The sequence below is a fragment of the Calonectris borealis genome, chromosome 25, assembly GCF_964195595.1.
Source record: "Calonectris borealis chromosome 25, bCalBor7.hap1.2, whole genome shotgun sequence".
Taxonomy (NCBI): domain Eukaryota; kingdom Metazoa; phylum Chordata; class Aves; order Procellariiformes; family Procellariidae; genus Calonectris; species Calonectris borealis.
In genome coordinates, this window is record NC_134336.1 from 7,579,700 (window position 1) to 7,604,793 (window position 25,094).

The following is a 25,094-nucleotide window of genomic DNA, read 5'->3' on the forward strand; positions in this document are numbered from 1 at the left end:
CTTCCCAAAAAGGCTTCACTGCCTTCCCAGCACAGCTGACCTGGGAGACCGTGGTATCGTTTTCTCTGGGTGCCTCTGAGAACAACAATTTTGTCCCAAGAAATTTACAACAATTACCTCTTATCAAAAATCCATCATTTCACCAAAAACTCCATGGATGTGATTTTCTTTAATTTTCCATTTGTTGTCATTGAAATGATAATTTGCCTTTTTTTTCCATTTTCAGGGGGGTTTAGCAGGTTGCTGTGATCCACGTCCTTTTGTCAGACCCTGGTTACCACAGGATGAAGGGCATCAGCCTTGTTCCTTGGGGGTTTTTTTTGTAATTTTCCCCTTGCTAATGCCTAATTTTGCAAACTTCTTCACATTAGAAAAGCATCAAAAAGTATTGTGGGTAAAGAAAGAAGGTGAAAAACTAAAATAAAACCAGTCTTTAATAATTCTGGGTATCATTCTTTTGGGATTAGAATGAAATGAAATGAAATAAAATGAAAGAAATTGGTGGAAAGGAGGATGAACAACCCAAATCTCTTCCAGGTCATGGCTGTTTTAATCAAAGAATTAAAAGACTATCTTCCTGCTGGGGAAAGAATATAAAACACAGACATTTGGGGTTTTTCTTCCCCAATGCTATTGCTCTCTCCCCAAAACATTTCACCCCTGAGTGAGCTCGGTGCTGCCAGGTTCTGGCAGATGTCTCTCAACATCCCAGAGGCTGCAGTGATTTGCCAAGGATGGTGATTTTAGGAGGAATGCTGTGAGTGATGGAGAAGACACAGCAGGGTAAGGAGGACATGAGCCGGTACCACAGCCTGTCCCAGTGGGCAGCCCACAAAGGCTCTGCTTCAGCAGCATGGAGGGTGTTCGTGGAACAAAACCACGACCTCCAGCCATCAAACATGCACCACCAGTTAGAAACGGTCCCAGCCATCAATGTAAAGCCACGAAGATCCTGGCCAGCGTGAGTCCAGGTCCCTCAGCAAAGCCAAGCAGACACTTACAGAAGTGAAGAACGGGGATGGCCATGGTCAACATGAAGTCTAGCCAGGCAGGCTCTCCCCTGTCCTCTACAGAAGCTGCTCTGCTCAGAGGGATGTCATGGGGTGACCCTCATCTATATGGCAGGTGCTCCTGGGAATGGGATCCTTTCTTGTACGCATGGTTGGACCCATCTAGTAAAAACATTTGTCTTCCATTTTCATAGCAAGACAGAGAGAGGTTGTCCCCCACCTTCTCCTGAGCACCTCCCTTGACAAACAACATCTCGTGTGCAGGTATTAAAAACTTGTTACTTCTCCGTATCGGGAGCAATCGTCTCAAAAGCAGAGTTTCCAAACTGCTTTGAGGTAATGATTAGATTATTTTTGGATGACAAAACTCCCTGGAACAGTTACAGGGACAGTTCATTGGCACATGGTCAAAGCTAAAAAGCACTGGATTCAGCAACGTGGACGAAGGAGAAAGATCCCAGCTAACACGTATAAATTAGACACGACGATTATTTCTGAGATGTAATTCAGACAGCCTGACGTTACAGTATTTCTTGGGATAGGCTGACTGAAAGGAGTTCAGGAATCTGAAGTACGGGTGATGAGAAATTATCTTGGAAGTAGCATATTCACTTTATTGAGAATAGTGGTAAGATGCCCATAAATCTTTCTAAGAGCATTTCAGGTACTTTTATGACTCTTGCATGGGATTTATTGCATATTTTCAGAAAAAAAAAAATAATTTAAAAGGACATTGTCAAGCACTTTTTATAGCTTTTATTTATTTTTTAATCTCCATTGTTTGCAAAGCCCTCCTCCGAGCTGGAAAATGCAGTTCTGCTCTATTACATCTAGCAGACAATGAATTTTTCTTTCTCTCTGGTATGCCAAGCAGAGACAGAGGTAGCATGTCTGGGGCTCCAACTGGACTGGGGGAGGCATGTTGGGTGTCCCTTCTGCAGAGCTAGAGGAGCACTGGACATGCTGCGATGGCTCTCTGTAGCTGGGCAGTCAGATTTTAGCACAGGCAGTTGGTGTGCTGGATTTCACTGCAGGAGGGTAGCAGATAGCTTTCCAGTTGTATTTAAAAGCTCGTTTTTTCAGTAGTGTTGAAAGACCCCATGCAGCCTGGCACATCCCAAAGGCCTCCTTGGAAAACCGAGCAGAAAAGGACTGAATGCAAACGGTGTGCTACTGGGGCGGGGGGCGTTCCTCACTTTTGGGCACAGCGCTTTGGGAGGAGAGGGTCTGATTTTTAACTGATTCTACCAGGATCACCTCTTACCAATGCTGAAACCAGACCCTAATCATACCCAGGCTGGTACCCAAACACCAATGGAGGTGTTTTCCAAACCTGCAGCATTTATGGCCAGAAATACAACGCTGGAGCTTTGGCTCCTGCAGCCTTCTTTGGAAAGCCTGAGTTTACTTAGCCTTCCCTGGCCTTCCTGTTCTTAATTGAAATGCTGCTCTTGAGGCCAGTCACGTTGTGCTGGTGTCTCCTCTGGCTGCTACTACGTTACAGCAATCCAGGGCAAGCCTGGACCCGACAGTCCCCGGTGCCACACACCGAGGGCCAGCAGCGCCTGGCAGGGAAGAGACCGGCAGCGTGAGGGGCTGTGCCCTGCTGCGGCAGCGGGGAAGAAGCTGCCTACGAGAGCTCCATCCTCCTGACAGGGAGGGGAGATGCTGGGGCCAGAGGATGGAGTGGGAGGATGGACCAGAAAGCATCACTTCCCGCCTGACTCCTTCATGGACCCGGCCAGCCCCTTCCAGCAACCGCTTCCTAGTAACACTCCCTGGAGGCTCTACAAAGAGGAAAAAGTTAAACACATTAATCAGACAAGTCTGGCTCTTTTCCCCTTTCTTTGTCATCATCACTGACCTCTCCAGTTTTGTGGGGTTTTTCCCTCCTTCCCTATCCCATAAAATGCTTTTCATTCAGTGGCTGTTGTTCCTTTAAATACTTCATGAAAACTCATAAAACTATGTAGGGAATCAGCAGCAGTTTTCTTCTTAGAAAGAAGCTTGTGCCAGCAAAGCAGAAAAAAATCTTGCTTGAGTGATGCAGAGAAAAGGAAGGAATAAAGGAAGCGAGCAAGCAAGGAAGCAAGCAAGGAAGGTTGATTTTCATGTGTCCAGAACATCTGCTTTGCCAGAGACAGTGTGACCATGAACATCAGGATTTTCAAGGCTTGTTCCAGAAAGCCCCTGAAATCTAAATGTCAAAAATGGACTCTTCCGTCTCCAGCTGTCAACTACTAAAGACGTGGCGTGCTCTGAGCAGGAGAGTGTAATGTGGAAACCACCCCTCCTGCGGCTGGTACACTTTTTCCTACAAACTGCTTCAGCGCAGAGGGATCAGGATGGAGGAGGAGGAGGTGCTGAGCCTGTGCATGCAGCCCTGGAGGAGCCACCCTCCTGCTGCGATGCCTTTTTCAGCAGTCAGGCTGCAGGGAGGCTGAAGCTGCTCCCAGCTTTGCCTGCAGCCTCTCTGGAGAGGATGCTTTGGTCAGGATAGTTTGTTATCAGCACAATTCCTTGATAGACATTTCTTGGGCCACTCTGTCTTCTTGCCAAAGGGAGGGTTTGACCACCTCTGTTCCAGCCCTCGGGGACTGTGTATCAAAGAAATAAATTACACTAAGAAAATGCTCAAACTCCAGCCCATGGATTTCTCCTTTCCCAGGGCACGAAGGCACAGAGCCCCACCAGCTCCTCAGAGAGGGCAGGCTGGTGGTTTTTGAGCTGCAGGTGTTCAGCTCCCTTATGCTGGCGTGCAGAAGTGGCCCTGATGCATTTTCTTTACGTGTGGTGTTCCTTAGCTTGGTCTTGCCCAAATCCTCCTGACAGAAGAGCCCAGGAGCTGGTGGCATCAATTTCCCAAGCAGGGGAAGTCTCTCCTTGAAGTAAAATCACAGCAGCTAAAAAGCTTCCTCTGCAGGTTCATGAGTTTGTTTATTTCTGTTGCCTTTTATCTAGTAACTGATCTATTTTCTTGCATTTTCCACAGTGTCATTGGAAGCTGAAGCTCACAGTGGGCTCAGCAATTAGTGGTAGCACAGAAATATAAGGCAAAAACAAGTATTGCTAATGAGCTGACACATTAAACAATGAGTCACACTTCCATAAGGAGCCCAAATCGAGTTATAACCCTAAATAAACAAGCTGTGAGAAACAGTTTACAAAATATGAATGTGTTACTTATTTAACTGCTGTTGAGAAACTGTGATCTGAACCCTGAGATGTATTTAAATATCTGAAACAAATATTCAATGTGTGGTTTATCAGACCAATGCGGTGGAGGCTGGCGCAGTCGGGCTGGATGGACCCTGCAGCCGGATGCGGATACAGGCAACAGGAGAGGCTTTGGGGTTGTGCCCTCCACCCTGCATCCTTCCCCATCTGTGCGTGGACCAGGCAGGGGCTGTCCTGCCCCGAGGGAGGGAGGCGGCAAAAGCTGAGAGGCAGAAGATGCTGCAGGTGGGAATTTCCCTCCCCGCAGAGGTAACGCCAGCAATTGGGGCTATCTCAGGCTCCTGCAGAAAGTCATCACAGGGTCAGGCAGAGCCCCGTGACATTTCATTTGGGGACCGAAAGGCAAAACTGAAGATAAATGGTTAGTCCTAAATCAAATGAGAAACTTCCTGTTTTTTTCCACGGCGATGACACAATGAAACATTCTGAGTTCCCCTGAAACAACTTATTCCACTCCACATGAAGTGGGTTTTGGTTTTGTATCTTTTCTCCTCTTGGATTTCCTTTCACCCCCTCAACACGGTCAGTTTTAAAAGAAACAGTCTTTTGCAGAAGTAAAATGGAAATCTTGCATTTTCCTCCGCGTGCCCCATTTTGCTTTCAGACAAAATGCTTTGTTGAAGTGCAGCCAAATTCCGGATTTTTCCCCCCAGAATGACACTGAGAATTTATTATCCATGGAAATGGTCCCTGCAGCTCTTGCACTAAGGGACCACAGGCTTTTGGCAGAGGTCTCTCACTGCTCAGCCATTGAACTTTGGCATTGCCTGGATAATGTCCCATCCCAGGGGCAAATCCCTCTTCTGCTGAATCTCCACGTACTGATGTTCCCAAAGCGTGAGCTGTATCAGCAGCTGTTTGCAAGCCCAGAGAAGTTCATACACGAGTGCCCAACTGCCACTTGTGCCCTGGAGGAGGTGGAGAACATCCTCTGGACATCCTGACATGGCAAGAAAGGAGCAGGGACAGTCATCCCAAAGTCAGCTGTGGGCACATCTCCTCCCGAGTGTGTGCACAGCCTGCCCTGAGCTCAGCTCTGCCGGGAGCAACACGGTTCTCCTGTGATGGTGGGATATCGATGGCAGGTTTATCAATTCATCATCAACTCCTTTATTTGCAAATCTCTCTCCACCTTTGCAATATGGCCGGCCCACCACGAGCAGGGGACTGGCAGGCTGCAGGTTACTTGGTGCAGGGAACCTGCTGGTTCCTGCTCCTGGCCACGCACCCAGAGCCTCACAAATGGGATTCGGGGGGGACTCTGGCACCGGGAGAGCACCATCCATGTGTGAGGGAGCATGGAGGTGGCTGACAGACCCCAGGCAGGTCTGGGTCAGGTGCTCCTTCCCCTGCTCCAGGGCATCACAAAAGGCTATGATGCTGCACAGAGCCAAAACAGGACTGGGACACCGTCCCCGCCATGGCTCAGCTAGAAATTGGAAGACAGAGGTGTCTCCCTCCCGCCATGTCTCCTGTTTAAAGTCCCTGGAGGAGCATGGAGACAGAGCAGTCTGAGAGGGGATGGTAACACCCTGAGCAGAGAGAGTTTGTAGAGAGGAGATGGTATTTATCCCAAAGAGGGGACAGAGTATATGCTGGAAAGGGGTGGTGTTTCCCTGCCCTCCAGCTCGGTCGTCAAACCCCCCCCGAGGACAGCAATTGGGAATCCCCAGCCTGCAGGGGCCACCAAGGGAGGAGGAGAAGGGTGACAGGGGCTGTGATGTGGGGATGCTCCAGCTGTGCCCCCCGAGCAGCAGTGGTGAAACCCTGCCTTGCAGCACCCTGCTGCTCTGAGACAACCTCAGCAGAAACTGGGTGGGCGACCACACCAGCACAGCCCCGAGTCTCCCAGATTGCCAGTCCCCAGCCTCACCCCTCCTCTCTGCGTTCAGTCGGCCAATGCCACCAGAGCCAGCTTTGGGCTTTACAACGCCCACACCACAGCTGGCTCTGCTGTGCCCTCCAGGAGGAGCTCAGAAGTGTGGTCACAGCTCTGATCTTTCCCATACCCTTCTGGCACTCATCCCATCCTCCCGTCCCTCTCCCCAGGCTCTCCAGCCATTCGCGCCTCTCCACACCTGCTCCTCTGGCCAGAGAGTGACGGTCCTCAAGTCACAAGTGGCAAAAGTACTGGGTCAAGCTCCTGAGCTGGCAAGGTGAAGAGATTTTAGAAGTATATTAGGAATAATATAAATCCTAGTAATGGCAAAGGGTGCTACTACGTAGAGATGGTAAAATTGCTCACAACAAGGGAGGAGAGGCAGACATGATCAATGAGTATTTCTGTTCTGTATATTTGGAAGGAAGCACTTGCAACACACAAGGACAATGAAGTGCTCTTCAGCCTCTTTGTATCTAAGGAGAATGTCAAACAACATCTCCATGGGACAAACATTTTCAAGTCACCCTAAAAATAATAGTAATCTCAATAATCAGTCTATTTTACATGTCAAGGGCCTGAAAAGAGCTGGTTGAGGGTCTCTGCAGCCCTCCAGTGTTGATGCTAAATGATTTTGTGACCAGAGAAATGAGGTACATCATATTGGGCAGGTCCAGAGCTCATACCTCTGCCTGGTCCCCATGTGCATCAGAAGAGCCCAGACAAGGTTCAGCAGTTGCTGGAGAGACACACAGCTGTGGTGAGTTACTCACTGAAACTGGTGTCTGAGAGGCTGAACTGCCCTTTGTGGTTGTCCGTCTCCTCTAGTTATCCATCCTTCCTCCACTAGGTATCTTCAAACTGGGGCTTGATACTGGGTTTGGTGGCTCCAGACCCAAGAGACAACTGGAAAAGCTCTCTGGAGAATGTCCACACCATGGGAGGTCCAGATGAGGTCTGTAGACACAGTACCAGCTTGGCTGCGCACTGTTTCTCCCCAACTGTCTGGAGGTCGCTCGGGTTCATCTCATGCATGATCATGGTATTGAGGAATCAAAAGGGGAGGAGGTGATGGGGAGCCATGCCCAACTTGATGTTTTCTATCCGCAATGGGAGCTTGCAGGGCTGACTACAGCCCCTGCAGAGGAGTATAGCCAAGTTTACTGTCCTCCTTTCTGGGAGGCAGTGGGCCACCACGTTGGTTCAGGATGGTGTTTCCTTAGGGATCATGTCTCCCAAACCCGCAGCTCAACAGCAAAGAGAATCATCACGCCATGGGGTGAGTCGTCTGCCCCGTTGCACGTGACTAGCTCAGGACAAGATAATTCGTGTCCTGGAAGTGCCCTTTTGTCTCCAGTGTCTGCAGAGGAGTCTGGGGTGAGCAGCCTAAGAGACCCACCTGCATGGGAGAAGCTGGTATTTGGCCATTTGAAGTCTCTTTCTTTCCACGCACACAAGGACATTAGAGTGGCTGGACTGTGCTGGGCCCAAGCTCCATCTAACCCCTGGGCCATCTTCAACCAGGCCAGCAGCAGATGCTCAGAGATGCAAGGCCAGCATGGAGCCATCCTTTCCCACGATATTTTTCCTGGCTTCTGACAGTCAATGATTCAGGGACTCCCAGAGCTGCACGTAGCATTTGGGTCAGTCCACAGGTCCTGTGGCAGTCATTGGTGGCCCTATCATCCAGGAATTTGCCTAACCTGCCTTTCCAGACATTTACATTTTTGGTCTTCATGACGTAGTGTGGCAATAAGTTTCACAGTCTAATTATACACCGCATGAAAAAGTGTTGCTGAGGCATGTATTGGAATGCTGGATGTGGTTTTGGTGTCTGGATTTTCTAGAGGTTGTGGAAAGCTTGCAGATGCTGAGGAAAGAGCCACAGAAATTATACAAGGGCTGGAGAGAACACCTTGAAGGGGGACATTCGGGAAGCACAATTCAACAGGAAGGATAAACACACTGTAAATTGGAAGGGGATTAAATCCCAGGTCTGGCAGAGCTCTTTTGGTCTAGCGGCAGAGCCTATACTAGGTTAGACACCCAGCTAGAACCATTTTTGCTGGAAACAAGGCACGTGTGTTCAGTGCAAGGGAATTGCAACTACAGAAGAGGGAGGTTCCTTCCCTTGATGCTTCTGCAAAGATGTTTCAGCTCCAAGCTTTCAGTTCAAACTGCAAAACAGTGCAAACCCTCTCATCTGGGAGGCAGTGGAGACCAGATCTTGCCGTTTCCAGCCTATGTTAGTAAACACCACAGGACCAGCCAGAAAGGTCCACAAAGGCAATGAAAAAGAGCCACAGCCTGCCAACAGGGCTTAAATTACCTGTCCAAGAACCTGCCCAGTGATGGCTCACACCAGAAAAAGCTGAAACCACCAGATCTAGATGGCCCAATGGTTTCTTCTGTCTTTAAACTCAGTGAATCACAGGCCCTGCCCCATGGCCAGCAGCACTTTCTTCCTCTCTCAGAGCTGTCCCATTAAGTACAACTTGCCAAGACCCAGCACCACGTGCTTCCACACCAGGCCCAGGTTGTCATTGTCCCCAGCAATTCAGGCCATTATTGTGTACACAGTGGCCAAGATCCATGTTCATAGTGCCAGGCTAAGCCCTGCTCCAGTGGTAGGTGGGATATGAATGAAACCTAATGCTGGGCATCCAACCCACGGGCTTGACTTGGGTGCCCCTGCTCCCCGTGTAATGAGAATGTGTCATGCCAATGATGAGCAGAGACTACCCGAGAGGGGATTCTGTCTCCGCGGTGCAGCAGAAAGGACCCTTCTCTGCCCCTCCATCATGCCAACCCATTTCCACATGACCTAGAGGGTATGGAACAATGGGACATTGCAGGGGCTGGTGGGCAGGGAGCTGCCACATGCTCACACCATGCACTTTCCGTACCTACATGAGGGCTGGGTATCCTACCAGAAATGTCTTGGGGCAAAGCAAACATGGGAGCATGTCCAAACCCTGTGAGGCTGCTGGTGTGCAGACACCATTGCCGCATGCAGACACCTCGTACTCACCCATCTCCAACCTCTCCCGTTATCTCCCATTTGAAGCCAGTCTTTCTGGCCAGTGTTTGCCCAGCACCTCAGGGTGGCTGTGCTCTGGTGTGTGACACACTGGGTCTTCGCCCTGTGCTGGACACAGAGTCTGTAAAGCCACATTTCTGCCCCTGCGTCACTGCGAATGACAGATGCACTAGAGAAATCCCAATCAGCCTCTGGGAAGCAGATGAAGTGGTGGAACTCCTCAGGGAATGATCAGTTGCCAGTCCTATCCCTTAGCGGTGATGAAGAGGATGGGGATGCTAAGAAAGAAAGGAAGGTCACACTGAGAGGGGGAAAAGGGTGAGTCCAACCAAAGGGGCACATTGGAGAGTTGCATGCCCCCAGCTCGTGGGGCACAGACCACATCCTAGAGCAGTGCCAGGGTTCTGGCAGACTCAGCCACCGGAGAAGCATCTCAGGCACTGCTGGTGGCTTCCACCCTGCAGGACACAGTTGCCCATGCTGCTCGGGGTGAGGGTATAGGTGTGCGATGCAGACACAAAATCTCCCTTGGACTGGGGAGCGGGCAGAGGACAGACACCCTCCTCCTCACCAGAGAAGCCCCAGGAGCTTCAAGGAGAGGGGCTCAGAGCCCCGCAGCAGATGCTGGGTCCTCCTCCCCACCCTGGACACAGCAAATGACCTCAGGGATGAAGGGAGAACCAAAGGGTCAGAGATGGAGCTGGGTCTGGAACCAGACCTTGGCTTCCCTCTCCCCCAAGCTGCTCGGACCCCACTCTCAGCTGAAAGTGCCCAGTGTGCCCCACAGCAGGACAGTCCATCCTCAGGTCCCCAGTGCATGTGTGGGAGGGTGCAGCTCTCCCACCCGTTCCCAGCCGATTGTCAGTGTGCTCCCGGTGCATTCCCAGGGTGGGTCTCTGGGGCTGCTGTGACACCCCAGCAGGACCCACCAACGGGATCCCAAGACCTTTCCTGTCCCCGAGCACAGCCCCATACCGGGGCAGGACGGGCTGTCCATGGCTCCCAGGCGGCAGGCAGCCGAGGCAGCCAGGCATTGGCATGACGGGGGGAGCCAACTCCCAACCCCCCGGCTGGTGGGTGTTTTTATCTCCCTTCCTTAGTCTCAAACCTGCCCGTTTCCAAGCTCTCTTTTCCCCATAGGGCAATTTTCTCTCCTCCCAGCGCCGTGTCGGGGAGGCGTGCAGGGCAGCCAGCTCCCGTGCTGTGCCAGGTGCCTCAGCCCCACATCGTAAACCATTCTCCATCCCTGAGCAAACAGCACAAAGCTCTCATGATGGGCAGCCTACCTCTGATAATTACTTCAGCATACACCTTGGGTCTTAAGTACATGGTTAGAAACAGATCAGTGTGAGACATCTCCTTAAGTCTCATCTGGGAATCGCTGCTATCAACGAGTCCTGCTTTCCCAGTCAAAGATGATTTACTCTGATCTGCACTATTGATTTTATTGTGGGAAATGTGGTGATACCTAGAGAGAGAGAGAGACAGAGATTTGACTTATGGGAGCATGTGGGGAAGACTCCAGTCCCCACCATAGCGCCTGCCTTTTCTGCATCTGCACCAGAATTATTTGTAGTGTTTTATGCACCCATCTGCTCCCTGCATGCTCTCTATAAATCTCACTGGCTCTCACACACACACACATGTTTGCTTTCCATGTAGATTACTTATGATGAGAGTCTAATTAGACCCGGGGAAGCCTGCCTACAGAGCGAGCCTGGGGAGAGCTTAATTAAAGTCAATGGAGAAAATTATAGGTAAAAAAAAAAAATTAGGGCAGCAAGGAAAAAATATCAAGAAAGAAACCAAGGGGGAAAAAAGAAGCAGGGAAGTAACAGCACCAGTGAGGGAGTGTGCGTGGCTGCCAGGCTCCCGGGAGCAGCTGCCCCGAGCACCAGGCATCAAGGCCAGGACCACGGCACGGTGGCACAGAGAGCCCGTGGGGTACCCATGGGTCTGCCTTGCAGGGGAGGGGGCAGGTGACAAGGTGGGTGGATGCACACAGCCTTCTGCAAGGGAGACAAGGCTGAGCGGAGGTCCTGTCCCCCTGCCCTCCTCTCTGGCACGTCCTCTGCAGAGGATGGACAAGAAGGACTGGGAGAGCCACCCGGCTCTGGATCTCCTCTCCATGTGTGCCTTGAGTTCTGCCGGTCTCATCCACATCACACATCCACGAGCTGGGGAAATGGGAGGCACATGGTGGATGCACGAGCTCCATCTCCTCTTTGTGTCTGTTCCTCAGTTCAGGGTTGGAAGAGGGGACACACTCTCATTCTTATCTGGCAATTTGTTGCCCCTCTGCAAATTAGCACATGGGCTGCGAGGTGATGGAGAATCTGGCCTGAGAGGGCAGCAGGGATTTTGGGGGTCACCACAGTGCACCGAGGGCAGTCCCTGTGACCCCTGCAGTGCAGGGCACTTTTCTTCTCCCCCAGCAATGGCACTGTTGAACCCAATGACTTTTGGCTGAAGGAGAGCATCTCTTTTAGAAAGTCTTGATTTAAAGACCACAAATGATGGAGAATCCGCCACATTTCTTGGCAAATTGCTCCAATGGTTAATTATACTCCCTGTTTAAAAGATGCATCTTATTTCCAATTTAGGTTTTTCTAGCTTCAGCTTCCAGCCATTGAATCTCATTACATTTTTTATCTGCTAGATTAAAAAACCCTCCATTATCAGAAATCTCCTCCCTCCGTAAGTATTTATAGACTTTGATCAAGTTGCCTTTTAACCTTCCCTTGATAAACTAAATAGGCTGAGCCACTCAGTCTTTCCCAGTCAGCCAGGTCTTGTGCCTCTCCACTCATTCCTACTGCTCTTCTCTGAGCCCTCCCTGGTCCTGCACCATCCTGGACCAAGGGTGGACAGTCCCTGGATCAGGACAGATGAGGAGATGGTGTCTTGGGTGATACCATATGCAGATGGAGGACCAGGGTGGCCGGTTGTGCCACTGTGCTGCTGCAAGAGGTCTCGGTGTGCATAAGATGCGCTCGGTGCTCGGTGTGGTACAAACACAGAGAAAATCCTCCAGCGAAATAGAGAAACTGCAGCTCAGAAGGGGACAGGACGGGATGGCTTTGGGAATGGAGATAAGTAGTTAGGATTGATGTGCTATAAAAGGGAAGCCAGGAGAAGAGAGGCATGATGCAGGGAGAGCACCAGCCGGGCAGGCAATCGACACAGCAGTGTTTTGGGTGGCGGGGGGTGTGAGATCACATCGCAAATTTGGCCGGGGGTGCTGCTGCTGTAACGAAACTGCTCAGCGAGGAGAGCTGGGCAAATGGGATCTGCGCAGCTGGCAGGGAAGGAGCTCTGAATGGCCCATATGGACAGGTCCAGGGGCTCTGCCAGCTCCTGGGGATGGTCAGCTCAGGCTCAGGGTCATTGATGCCCCTCTGGGAAGGTGCAGCCTGGGAAAGGTGCAGATTTCCCCTGAGCGAGGATGGGAATACCTGGAGAATCTGAGCTGGGAAAGTAATTTATGTTACAGTTACCTTCTGCCAGAGGTGTGATGAGCTCCCCCAGGACTGTCCTGTCTGGGATAGCTTGGCATCAGCAATGCCGACATCTGTCTTCAGCCAGCTGGTTGTCCTGCAGAGTCGTGCTGACAAGCACAGGCTGAGCTTCCTGCTGCTTCTTGCTCCAGACCAAGGCAAAGAGAGAGGCCTTGGGTGATGCAGTGTGTCTCCTACATAGTGCCTGCTTAATCCCTGGTTGGAGCCTGATCAGAAATGGCTGGTAGCAGGGCAGGATGGGCCGAGGGACAGCTCCATTACTATGGAGCCCCAAATTGACATATGCCCTCCACAACATCATTTTGACAGTGCTATCACTTCTCCCACGCTGTTAGGCACCTTCTCCTGGATCAGCACTGTGTCCTTGGGATGACTTGCTGTCAGCCTTTGCAGGAGCTGTACCCAAAATGCTGGCACCTGATGCGAACATTACAACCTCTGTGTAGTGTTGGCCACAGGCTAGGAACAGTCTACCTGCCATGGCCTGGCAGTGCTTCCCCCTCTGGAGCCCCCTGCCCCATATCTCATTAAATCTCCCGTGCATTGGCATATGACAAATCCCCCAACTGAGGGGTGTGCTATAGGGAATGGGAGGTCCCAGTGGGTCTGCTCCTTCTCCTTCTCTCTGTTACAGACTGTTAAATCCTCTCAATTTGGGATGAAAAGGGGCTTTCCTGGAAAGCAGTGACACAGATGTGCTTCCACTGACAAAATCCAGCTCTGGATTCCAGTGCGTCATCTTAACCTCATCCTCCCCAACTTGCAGCTGGAGTGTCTTGCCCAAAGCCACCTGCTCCTATGTGATGGAGATCCAGGGGCTTGGGGTCTAAGGCAGTGCAGAGTCCACCAGGCTCTTGGGACCTGCGCCTGCAGGACAGTGAAATCAGGATCCTGATGCCTGCACAGCCAGCATGTGGTGGGGGAGGCTGCCTCCGTCCCTGGAAAACCTCCTCACACCCACAGCCGCAGACCCTGGCTCCTCTTGCCTGGTGTCAGATGCAATAAGGGAGACGAGCTCCCCCAGTACGGCCAGCGCACACTGTGTGGTCTCCCTCTGGCTTTAGGCTCCCAGAATTTCTTCTTCTCTCTGAGCGATGTCAGGCTGAATAAAACTAAATAGATCCTGATGGAGGAAAACTGCAGTTAAGTGGGTTGGCTGACTGCTTGCCTTCTTTTTATTTTGCTTTCTGACTTGTCACAGATAGAAAACCACCAGGGAAATGTACTGGCAGGCCCTCGGTCACGGTCCCTCGCTCTTTCGGATACTCTCCCTTGAGCCTGGCTAGACCTGCCTCCCTGCCAGGACAGGAGGCCACTCCAGTCCCAGGAAGAGGGTCAGCGCCTGACAACTATGAAATGAAACTTGTGTCACCTCGTGCCTGGAAGATTAGCAAAGGAACACTCATCCCTGGTGGCTCGAAGTCAGCAGGGTCCTGCCCACGGCCATCCTCCTCCTCTGCGCTCCTCCAAGGAAGCTCAAGGCAATGACCTGGTGGGAGGCAGAGACCATCCCGTGGGGATGCTCTGCTGATAGTTGGCGGTTAGGGAAGACAAAGATAAGCCCTAAGTCTTTGCAAGTGACCACATCTCGTGATCTCAATGTACATCTTGTGATGTTTGATGCTATATTCGCATAGCCTCCCGTCCCAGCATCACGTGAGCAAAGCAGCCTTGGCTCTCTTTCAAATGTGCAAGTTTCTAGGGCACATGATGGTCGATACTGCTTGCAAATGGGATGATGAAAGCATCCCGAGAAGACAGGATGCACTCCAGCAATTGTTTTCAAATCTTCTGGTTTTTGAGCTAATCTTATGGTTCTGGGGGGAGGCCAATTTGTGTTTTTCCTTGTTTGGAAGCTATCATCCAAATCACTGTCCAGAGCACCTGTTAGGCAACATGCAGCCATCATGCTATTGAAAAAACGCTGGCTGAATGCAAAATAGTGGCTAGTGAAAGCTGCTTCAGCAGTGTCCTTTCAAGAGTCCCTGAAGAGAGTAACAAAGTGAAACAGCAGACTGAGGCATTTGGGGTATCATGACAACATCCCAAAACAGAATTTGATCATTTCAAAATGCTCCCTGCAAAATGACTCACAAGTTCAGCAAAGACCAAGCACAAAAGATCGTGCAAACTTACTAGATGAAAGAAATGCCAAGACTTTACGTTTCAAAACTTACCTCATGGCACTGGAACTGTTAAACATCATCCACAGACATGCACTATCTGGGATCAGACAGCCTGTGCTGTCCCACATTGGCCAGACAAGATTATTGACAGCAAAGATAAACCCCTCCATGTATGACCTCTGCAGCCAAAGTTGGGAACAGAGCATAGAAACACCAGGGAAACCCACAAAGTCTCAGAGCATCTTTGGTCCAAGGTTAGCACAGACCTGCTGGATTTAACAGATAAAATTGCTTCTCGTTAGAGGAACATGACTCAAATTCCGTGAAATGGCGGTGATTGGCAACACATCAAGTAGAAATGTAATGCGCTCTCAGAGCTTGCTCACTGTGGATTTCTAGAGGTGCTGGGGACAGCAGGCGAGTGTCCATGATTTCAGAGGCTCAGCTCAGTTATTCCTTCTTGGTGTATCAGCTCAGACTCACACCCAGATGATGCACGGTCAAGTGGGTTCAAAGAGAAGCACAAACAGCAGAACCCCGTAAAACCCAACCATCAGCTGTCACCAGGGGCAGGTGCTGCCCACAATACTCTCCTGGGGAATGCTGGAGTGGAACGTGCCATTCGTAGACTTTTCCCTGAAATAATTTTTCTAGTTTATTCCAGATGTCCCGGTGCTCCTCCCAAAACACAGAAGTTTCCAGACCTGGGGTTTCGTCTCTCCCTTTTCTGTTTTCTTGTCTTCTTTCCCTTCTTATCCGTTTTGTCTTTTTGGAGAAGGAGGAGATAAAACCAATGGAAATTTTTAGGTCATTAAAATTGAGATCATTCTGAAACGCTACCTTTCTTTTAAAGGACATGGATTTAGTATCATTGTTGCTGATCCAATGTGTGATTTCTCACTCATCTCTAATCACAGCAAATTTCAGCGAGCGTCACTGGCCACGTCCTCAGATGTCTGAAGTTGTCCAGACCAGATTGCAGAGCCTGTGAGTTTTTTGCGTTGCACCAACTGATCCCAACTTGTTCCATGAGCACCATGAGCAAGAAGACCAGAGAAGATGTCAGATGCAGACGCACGGCAAGAAGCAGATAGAGCCAGGTCCTAAGTAGGGAACCATCCACATCCTGCCAAGGTGGTACCACATCTTCTGACAAGGAATCCAGCTGTGTTGTCTTCACTCAGCCTCAAGCACCCAACGCAGGTATGTTTGAAGCTTGGGCATTTCCTGGGACCTGTTTTTAGGTGCCCATCTGTAACAGTGATATCTGCTGTGGGAAAAGCACTAGCAACTAAAGACTGACCTCTCCCCAGCCCTACCTTCATGTCAGACCATGAGGCCAGAAATGTGTCTACAACAGGATGGCAGATAATTGTCTTCCTTTCCTTTACCACTGGAGGACCCCTAATGTGGTTTAACAAGCTCAGTTTGGTTTCTGCTGTTACAAGGACAGCAGAAAAGTTTGGACTGTGGGCTAACTTTGCAGCTGAAATGTCTTACACCTCCCAGGGAGGAGCACTCTCGGTATTTCTCATGGTAGGGGGCACCTCTTTACCCACCAGCTTGTAACGTGGTCCCATCGGGAGGGCTCTGCCGCTGTTGTTGGTCATGATTTTTGCATGAGAAATGAGCTGTGGCAATAAGCGGGAGCACGGACGTCTCTCGAGAATCAGAGCAAGTGCTGGAAATCAAGCCCTCGGCATGTGCAGCGCTGCGGACAGCCTGCTCCAGCAGTGGAGGCTAATCAGTGCTGATTAAACCAAAGCTAGATTTTCCTAGAGAAGTTTTAAAAACCTGAATGTCAGGTTGCACCGCCCCATGCCCCACCCTCAGACCATTAGGCTGAACTTCCACAGGCTCATGACCTTTCTAGGGCTGAGCCCATGATCCCTCCGAGCTGGTGTTTCTGGCCGCCCTCCAGACACCTCCGAAGCATTTTGTCCCAGCAACAGGGATCTGGATGTGCCAGTCTTTGCCAGGCTCCTGGGGAAGAAGAGTGGGGAAGGGAAGCTCAGCCCCTGTGCTGGTGAGAGGGGAGGACCCCTGGCAGATGCTGGGGCTTTGCTGGCAGACTGGGCGGCCGCCAGAGCAACATGAAGGGGCTCATCTCTGATTTATCGGCAGGGCCGGTAGGTGTTGCATTAGGTTAAGTATTAACAGATCTCATGAGCCTCATTAGCTGTCCCTTTTTCACTCTCCAGCCGAAGAGTTACTGCTCCAAAATCTATAGCGCCTTGGCAGCTGCCTGGCTGATTCCCAGGTTAACCCTCCCTGAGCCTGCTCCCTCAGGCTCGCTGCACAGATCAGCGTGCACATCATGCGTGTCACGAACCATGGGCAAAAAGCGTCCAACGCCTGGTGCTGTTCCGCTTGCTTAGCAGTGAGGCATGAGGGCTGTTGGACCATGTTCATCTGCACGTGTCTCTGCCCTCCATAAAACAGCGGTCCTCTCAGCACAGAGAGCCAGCCTCCCCCGCTCTCCAGGCTCAAACGTGCCAGCAAAGGCTGGCTCTGATGCAGATCCCTGGGCACTGGGAAATCACCCTGCTCAAGAGCTCTCTGCTGGGAACAGCCCACAGGGTCTGCAGGAGGATCCGTCTGGCTGAAGGTGGGCATGTGCCCACTGGCATCTCCATGGGGGTCAGTCCCCTCTGGCAGATGCCATTCTTGCAATTCATCACCCCCAAGGGCACTTGCCAACAGGCTCAGGAGAGCTGGACTCTGCTGGCTGCAGGACAAGTCCCCAGGGTGGGTGGGTCCCGTGGAGGCATTCAAACTGCAGACACCCATGCTTGGTCAGACAAACCCCACGGTTGGGGCTCTCCTGTAATAAGTACCCTGGAAGGGTAATGCAGACCATACCAAATTGCTGGAGGCGTTGCATCTCCACCAGGCAACCAGGGCAGCCATGGGGCTGCAGATCTCCAGAGATCTTTGCTCCAGAGGCCACCGAGCACAGGGCCAGGAGTGAGCACAGGAGCACCTGGTCTGACCGCCACATCCCCAGCCATCATCTGTGGTCCCCTCTTACGGGTGGATGTGTTCCTCAGGCATCCCTCAGATCTGGACCAGGAGGCACAGGGATGGGGAGCTGCAGAAACATGTGGGCCTTATCTCCTGTTGGAGCGCGTCTGGTTTCAGCTTCCTCCAGAAGAGGCTTCAGCCAGCTCCGTCTTGCTCTGTCTCTCCCTGGCAGACCAGAGCCTCGTAATTCACACCAGATCCCGAGAGTTCAGCAGAGGCATGAGCAGCAGGTACATTTAGCAGAGTCTGGAGTGACTCCTGCTGCCCTGCCAAGCTCCAACCCCTCCAAACCAGTGCTCACAGCCACTGGTGACACAGGAGGAGGTGGTGGGGGGTGCAGATGGGGAGGTGGCATGACCTGGCTTTCCTCCTCAAGGACAACTCTCGTTCCAACAAGCCTTGGACAGTTTCTGCAGCTCCCCATAAGTCCATGCTGGAAAGCACTTCCTTCAGGCCTGTTAATTGTTAAACAACACTACACTTTAATTACAAAAGAGAGTCAAGCAGCCAAGTACGTTACAGGGAGAGATGAAGGTTAACAAGGTCATTATCTGGCCTGCTCCTCCTCTGCCCCTCCTCTCCTCCGGCAGGACTGGGAAGGGCTGTGCAATCCCAGGGCTGATGCTTTCACATTGTTCATTAACCAGCCCCCTGCTCTGGACAGCTGATTGCCCGTGCAGTCAGGCTGCTGCATGTCAGACACCCTCCGGCACACAGCCTGTCTCCCCGCCGCTGCTGCAGGATGCTGCTCTCGGGGGCAGAGCACGAGGGCTCTGGGAGTTGCTGGTGGGGTCTGGGCACAGCTCCAGTTGTGCTGGAGCGTATGACAGCGCAGGGAGCGTCCAGGGTGAAGGTCAGCGTGGCTCTGCAGCGGGCAGGTGAGCTCCTCATGTAGCCTCCTGCTACCTCTGCGTTCCTTTTAGAAAGACCCCACATGGAAGATTGAGATGGGCTGGGGAAAGATAATATCTCGGGTGGCCTGGGTTCAGGAAACGCTCTCCCACGGTGCAGAGCTGGCTGTGAGCACAAACGCACAGGCAGTGACTGTGCTGTTACTTACACAGTGGCAACTTCCCCAGGCATCTCTCTACCCTGCTGTGTGATGCTGCTGGTACCCATGGCCAGCACCTCGCCCCCCCTTTCACAGGGGTCTCCTGGCAGCTCCCTTGAGGCAGGAACTGGCCTCTTCCTCGCAGGAGCAGAAACCTAAGTGTTTGGAGAGGGCTGTGTCTCATCTGGGAGGAAGAAAACATGGAAACTGATGGCTCTTAAGTTGCTTCTGTGGACGTACTGGTGCTTCCAGTGGACCTTGCTTCAGCACTCAGGACACACATGATGCCAGAAAATCAGCTTCATAAAAAGCTAAGTGCTTACTGTCACTGTTATGGAGCTTTACGTGTTTAAATACCTTTGCAGATATGGAGCTAAGTGACATCCTGAAGGTCAGTGAGGAGATCAGCACGCAAGCTAGGAAATGATCCCAGGCTGGCCACATCATCTGAGTGCTGAGGGGGTGTCAGCGTTTGGCCAGATGCTATTCACCATCCCATCAATAACTTGGCAGTAAATACCAAATCTCTCCGGATAAAATTTGTAGATGACATAAAGATTGGCAGAGTGGTGAATAATGAGGCAGTCACACGGAGCTGGATCGCTTCCCTCGCTGGGCCCATTCCAACAAAATATGTTTTAATAGCCTCAGATGCAAAGCGGTACACCTAGGAGCAGGGCTGCGGGCTGGAGTCCTGGCAGCAGGGTCCATGGGAGGGTCTGGAGGCTGTACAGACGCACATCAGCTCCCAGGACAAGCAAGAGCAGGGTGAGAAGTGCTGGGACAAATGGACCCATCAACCTGAGGTACAGCGAGTTCAGACCACAGAGCCTGGGGGAGCCTGGCTGCATCCAACAGTCCTGAACAGGAGACTTAGGGGTAGCTCAGGACCAGGAGCTGAATGTCTCTGTACTGGGGACCCACACCTGGAGAAAGCTGGAGAACCATTGGCACAGGTTGTCCACAGACCAGAGCCACCTGCATCCCAGGGAAGTGTCTGTACGAAGCAGGGAGCCAGAGAGAAGGGCAGCGGCTTTCCCCAGGGAGCAGCGTGTGTGAGGACCAGCAGTGAGAGAGGGCAGGTCACTCTGTTGTCCTGCACTCAGAGCTTCTAGGAAAATGAAGGGAAGGAGGAAGGAACCAGAAGCGATCAGACAGCAGAAGACTTTATATGTGTGTGGACACTGTCCCAGCAGGATCTCAGGTACCAGGGAGGTCACCCTAGATGAGGGAGATCAACAAGGGGCATTGGTTGGAAGATGGAGCCAGATGGGCTCAAGAGAGAGGTCATGCTTGGTCTTTGGAGCATGGATGGAAAGCCACTTGCACACATTGCCCAGAGAGGTGGCACCTCCATCTTCATGAGTCTCCAGGCCCAGGTGCCTTGAGGAGCAACACTCGGGCTGGTCTGAGTCAGAGGGCTGGTCGGGATGCAATGGGGTGCTGTGCCGGGAGGCGAGAGGAGCTGGTCGAAGTGTCTCCCCTCCCTCAGACCGAGTCCAAGAGTCACTGTCTAGCTCCCTGACCCTTCCCTCAGCCTCCCCAAACCCTTCGGGGTGGGTCAGCCCCTCCAGGGAAGACGCATCTCCATGGGGGGACCAGGAGGTCCTCCCCAGCCAAAAGCAGGGAGCTGCTGGCAGCCAGCTGGGAAATCACTCATCTGGGAAAGAGCCTTTTGATTTGAAATATCTCCCAGGCACAGGCTAAGGCTCTTTAAGTAAGCCTGTCAAGCATCAGCATTAACATTTGGCAAGAGGAGGAGAGGGTATTAGCAGGGCTGGCTGGCAGCCGTGCCCTGCGCCCATCAGGCGGGGAAGGGGACCGTGCCTCCAGGACCCTGCGGTGCAGCACAGCTCATCTCCGCTTGCCCTCCTGCCAGACAGAGCCCCTATTCTCAGGATCTGCTCCTTCCTTGGAGCTCCCTCCTTCTCGCAGGCAGAGTGGCTGTGCCAGCAGGATTTTGCAGACACGAGGTCAGAAGCCCCATCCACGCTGGGTGATGGAGGCAGCACCCAGCTCTGTGCATGGGTGCACCGGGTGTGCTTGCATGTGTGTGGCCACAGGATGAGTCACATCTATGGGAAGGTATGCGGAAACTGGGCTACCAAGACCCACTAACCTGAACCCCAAGTCCTTCTCCCTTCCTATGCCATAGGGAGGAACAACCCTTCTCTAAACTACATGAAGCCCCTAATGCTCAGCCCTTCGGTGAGGTCGGCAATGGGAGCACTAATGTGAAGGCGTTAAACAATCAGCCCAAGGTCTCAGAGGATGCCGGGGTCAGGCCCAGGACCGGGACGTCAAAGGTCCCAGCATCAAGCCCCCATGCTCAAACCCTCTGCCCCTGCTGTTCCCAGGCTCCCTCATGCCCCCCACCCCGCAGCCTGGAGCCAGCCCTGTCAGTTTGCTCAGCATCACCATGTGCGTGCACGCAAACAGCAAAGGAAATGTGGGTTTGCTTTTAGAAAAGAAACCTCAGAGCGTGCTCCTGGACCAGGGTACTGGTCCCAGTGCCAGGGAATCCCTCCTTGGGCCTGGTAGACCTCCCTTCCCATCACCAGATCCCCCCGCTGCTCCCAGCAAGCTCTTTTTCCAGAGCTCACTGGTTGCTGTTTTCTGAGAGCAACAGAAATCTCCAAGATTTTTAGTCTATGACCTTTAAAGGTCATCTAGTCCAACCACCCTGCAATGAGCAACTCGATCAGGTTGCTCAGAGCCCCGTCCAACCTGACCTTGAATGTTCCCAGGGATGGGGCATCCACCACCTCTCAGGGCAACCTGTGCCAGGGTTTCACCACCCACATCGTAAAAAATTTCTTCCGTATATCTAGTCTAAATCTACCCTCTTTTAGTTTAAAACCATTCCCCCTTGTCCTGTTGCAACAGGCCTTATTAAAAAATCTCTCTCCATCTTCCTTACAAGCCCCCTTTAAGCACTGAAAGGCTGCAATAAAGTCTCTCCAAAGCCTTCTCTTCTCCAGGCTGAACAACTCCAACTCTCTCAGCCTTTCTTCACAGCAGAGGTGTTCCACCGTCCTGATCTTTTTTGTGGCCTCCTCTGGACCCACTCCAACAGGTCCATGTCTGTCCTGTGCTGAGGGCTCCAGAGCTGGACGCAGCACTGCAGGGGGGGTCTCACCAGAGCAGAGCAGAGGGGCAGAATCACCTCCCTCGACCTGCTGGCCACGCTGCTGGCGATGCAGCCCGGGATACGGTTGGCCTTCTGTCCAAATCTGACTATTTTGCCTACCAAGACTCCCTCAGCCCATATCTGCATCCCAGAGGGTTTTAACCATCTGAAATCCTGGGGATGCTGGATTCAAACACAGATTTAGGGGAGATCCTCAGATTAGGGGGAAGGGGCAACAACAAGAAAAGCAAAGGAGGAAGAGCTCCAAGGATCTGCTGCTCTGCATTAAATGCGACAGGGCAGCAGAGGCCAGCTCTGCTGATGCTTAGGTCCCTTAGCTCTGCAGATGCCACTCATGCTGTCCCCATCCCGTGTGATGAAAGCCATCCCTGCCTCCTAGAGAAAGCCTAGCAGGTTCTTGGCAGCGATTGCTCCTGGTCAGGACCTCGTGCAGGGCTGCTTCGCTCTGAACCTGCTGGAGCCTCTCTGCCAGGTCAAGGTGTGCCCAGGTCCCCTACGTGGTCAACCCAGTGGGACCGGAGCCCTCCTGCCTCCCTGCAGCGCCTGCTGCTGCAGGTGAAACCGCTGGAGCAGCACTGGCAGGCATTTACATCCCTCTGAAAATAATTATGGGAAGAAATGTGCTGGTATTAATTGGAGCCTCCATTTAAGATTAACCACAACAAATGTGTTGCATGCAGGAAGTTTATTTAACAATGCTCCCATTGTACACCCCGAGCGCATGTTTGTCTTCATTAGTGCAGTAATTCATTATATGGCCTCTCTAACATTTGAATCAGAAGGAAGAATATTAAAAAAGTAATTATACTTTTCAAAGTAAAGCTTTATGGGTAAATTGTATGCAAATCGCTGTCTAAATCAGGGCGGCATATCTTAAGCAGATCTAAAAGTTGCAAAGGCTTCCACCGCATCATTGATATGTAATCAACATAGATGTATGATTCTGCTTCTTACTTAGGCAAATTTGAATGGCAATACTCAAGTAGGTAATTGGTATTTATCACAATGGCTGATGTGGAGAAGCTATAATCTTGTTACGGGTGGGACCGGCCTGTCATAAATCAACCTGCTTGGAGGTTACTGTAAGACTCTGTCACATTTTGGTTTCCAGATGCTTTTAATCACCTTTTTTAACCTTCACCTCATTTGTAATATGGGCAAATAACCTTCAGGTCTTTGAAGGCCTCTTCTGCAGGTGTCTGCGCGTTCAGGGAAATAGCTGAGTGCCCTCACACCATTTGTCCACCCAGTGATGACAGCCCCTTTTCTCTAATCAAGATAGTTTAATGAGATTTTTTTTTTCTAAAATAGCGCTAGGAATAAAACATGAAATTGATCATTTATGTGCACCAGGGAAATCATGTCATTTGGAAAATAATTTAACAGGATTGGATGGTTCAGATTTACTGCCCAAACTGCAATCGCCAGCTCTGGGGAACGGAGAGGGGAGAGCAGAGGGCATTCCGGTGGGTGCTGCAAAAGCGTGGGCGGGTGGAGGACACCTACCCACATGTCCCTGGGAGACAGATGCCCCCCACCGCCTTGTGTCCCTTACAAATCCACACTGCTGCCCCAGGCATGAGGGGGTGCAGGTGCTCAAATCCCTCCCCCAGGTCCTGGGGATGCAGCTGGGGCTGGATGCACTGGAGAACCATGGGGTCTGGCTGAGCTCCGAGATGGGGTGGGCTGGGCTGTACAGGACTATGCAGCTCTTTTTCCCCAAATTCATCCCCCCAGGTCCTGACTGTGACAGCAGCATCCGTGCAGACCCCTGTATCTCCCCTGTCGCACAACGCTGGGGACAGTGGGGTCCCACAGCACCTCTGGGGTGTCAGGGCTTCCCAAATATGCAGCAGAGTCTTGGGCTGACAGGTCAGGGCAACCCCAAACATGCGCCCACCACACACACCCACACCCACAGAGGATTCACAAGCTAACAGGTTTATTGCAAGTTTCTCTGAGGGTCACTGGGATCGGTTGCTGGGACAGCGCAGGGATGGCCATGCTGCTGAGGGACCACCAGCCCTGGGTGTGAACGGGTGTAAGTAGGAGCGTGCCTCTCCTCCGGGCAAGGGAGGCACGAGGTGCCCAAGATGCCAGGGCCCAATTCTGGCCAACCTCAGAGGCATCCAGGCACCAAGCAGCCCGTGGAGAACTGCTGCAAGGCTGGTGTCACCAAAAAGGAGCCAAGGGTCCCTTCTTTCTATGCACTGAGCTTTTTCTCTGATGCCTGCACAGGTCCTCAGTGCTGACAGCTACACAGAGCTCCTCCCAGCATGGACTGGTGTCCTTCACTCACAGGAGACACCAGCATCTCTAGCTTCTGCCAGGGAGCAGCTTCAGTGCATCCAGCCCTAACACATGCACACAAGGGTGTGCATGAATCTCTGTCAACTCTGAGCACCCTTTCAGAGACAGGATCCCCACTCTCTTTACTCATCTGGGTGCTGGGTGGGTTTTCCACTTCCTTGTGGGACACACAGATAGAGCTACCCTGGAAGACCATGGCTGGTGTTGCTGCTGGGATAAGAGAGCTGCATCTTCCAGGCAAACACTCCCTGTGCCACAGGTATCTGCACCCAGCCCAGCAGACCCCGTCCGAGCTCCCAATGCTGAGCTCTTGCACTAAACTAGGGGAGAAGCAACTGTAGACCTGGGAGCATTCAAGGAGGCTGGTTGGGAATTGCAGCAGAGAAAAAACAATTCAGAAGGTCCAAAGTGACTTGAAAAGGATTCACAGCTGAAAATAGGGGTGAAATGATTTCTGCCGGTTATTAATGCCATGCTATTTGCTCCATGTTATTAGCAAGTGATAATGTGCCATGCAGAGGTGAAAAGCAGATACAGAAAAGCACAGTGGAAATTCATCTTCTCCAGCAAAAGGCGATTGCGGAGCTGAAGCGGGGCACCACTGAGCACCACGAGCCGCAAGAGATCCAAGCATTTTAGGCACTGGAGAAATGAACATTTTCTTCCTCCCCTTTCTTTTTTTTGGAAGAGGGGAGAGAGGTTACATTTTTCTGTGTCAAAAATATGCCGTGACATGAGAGAATCCATC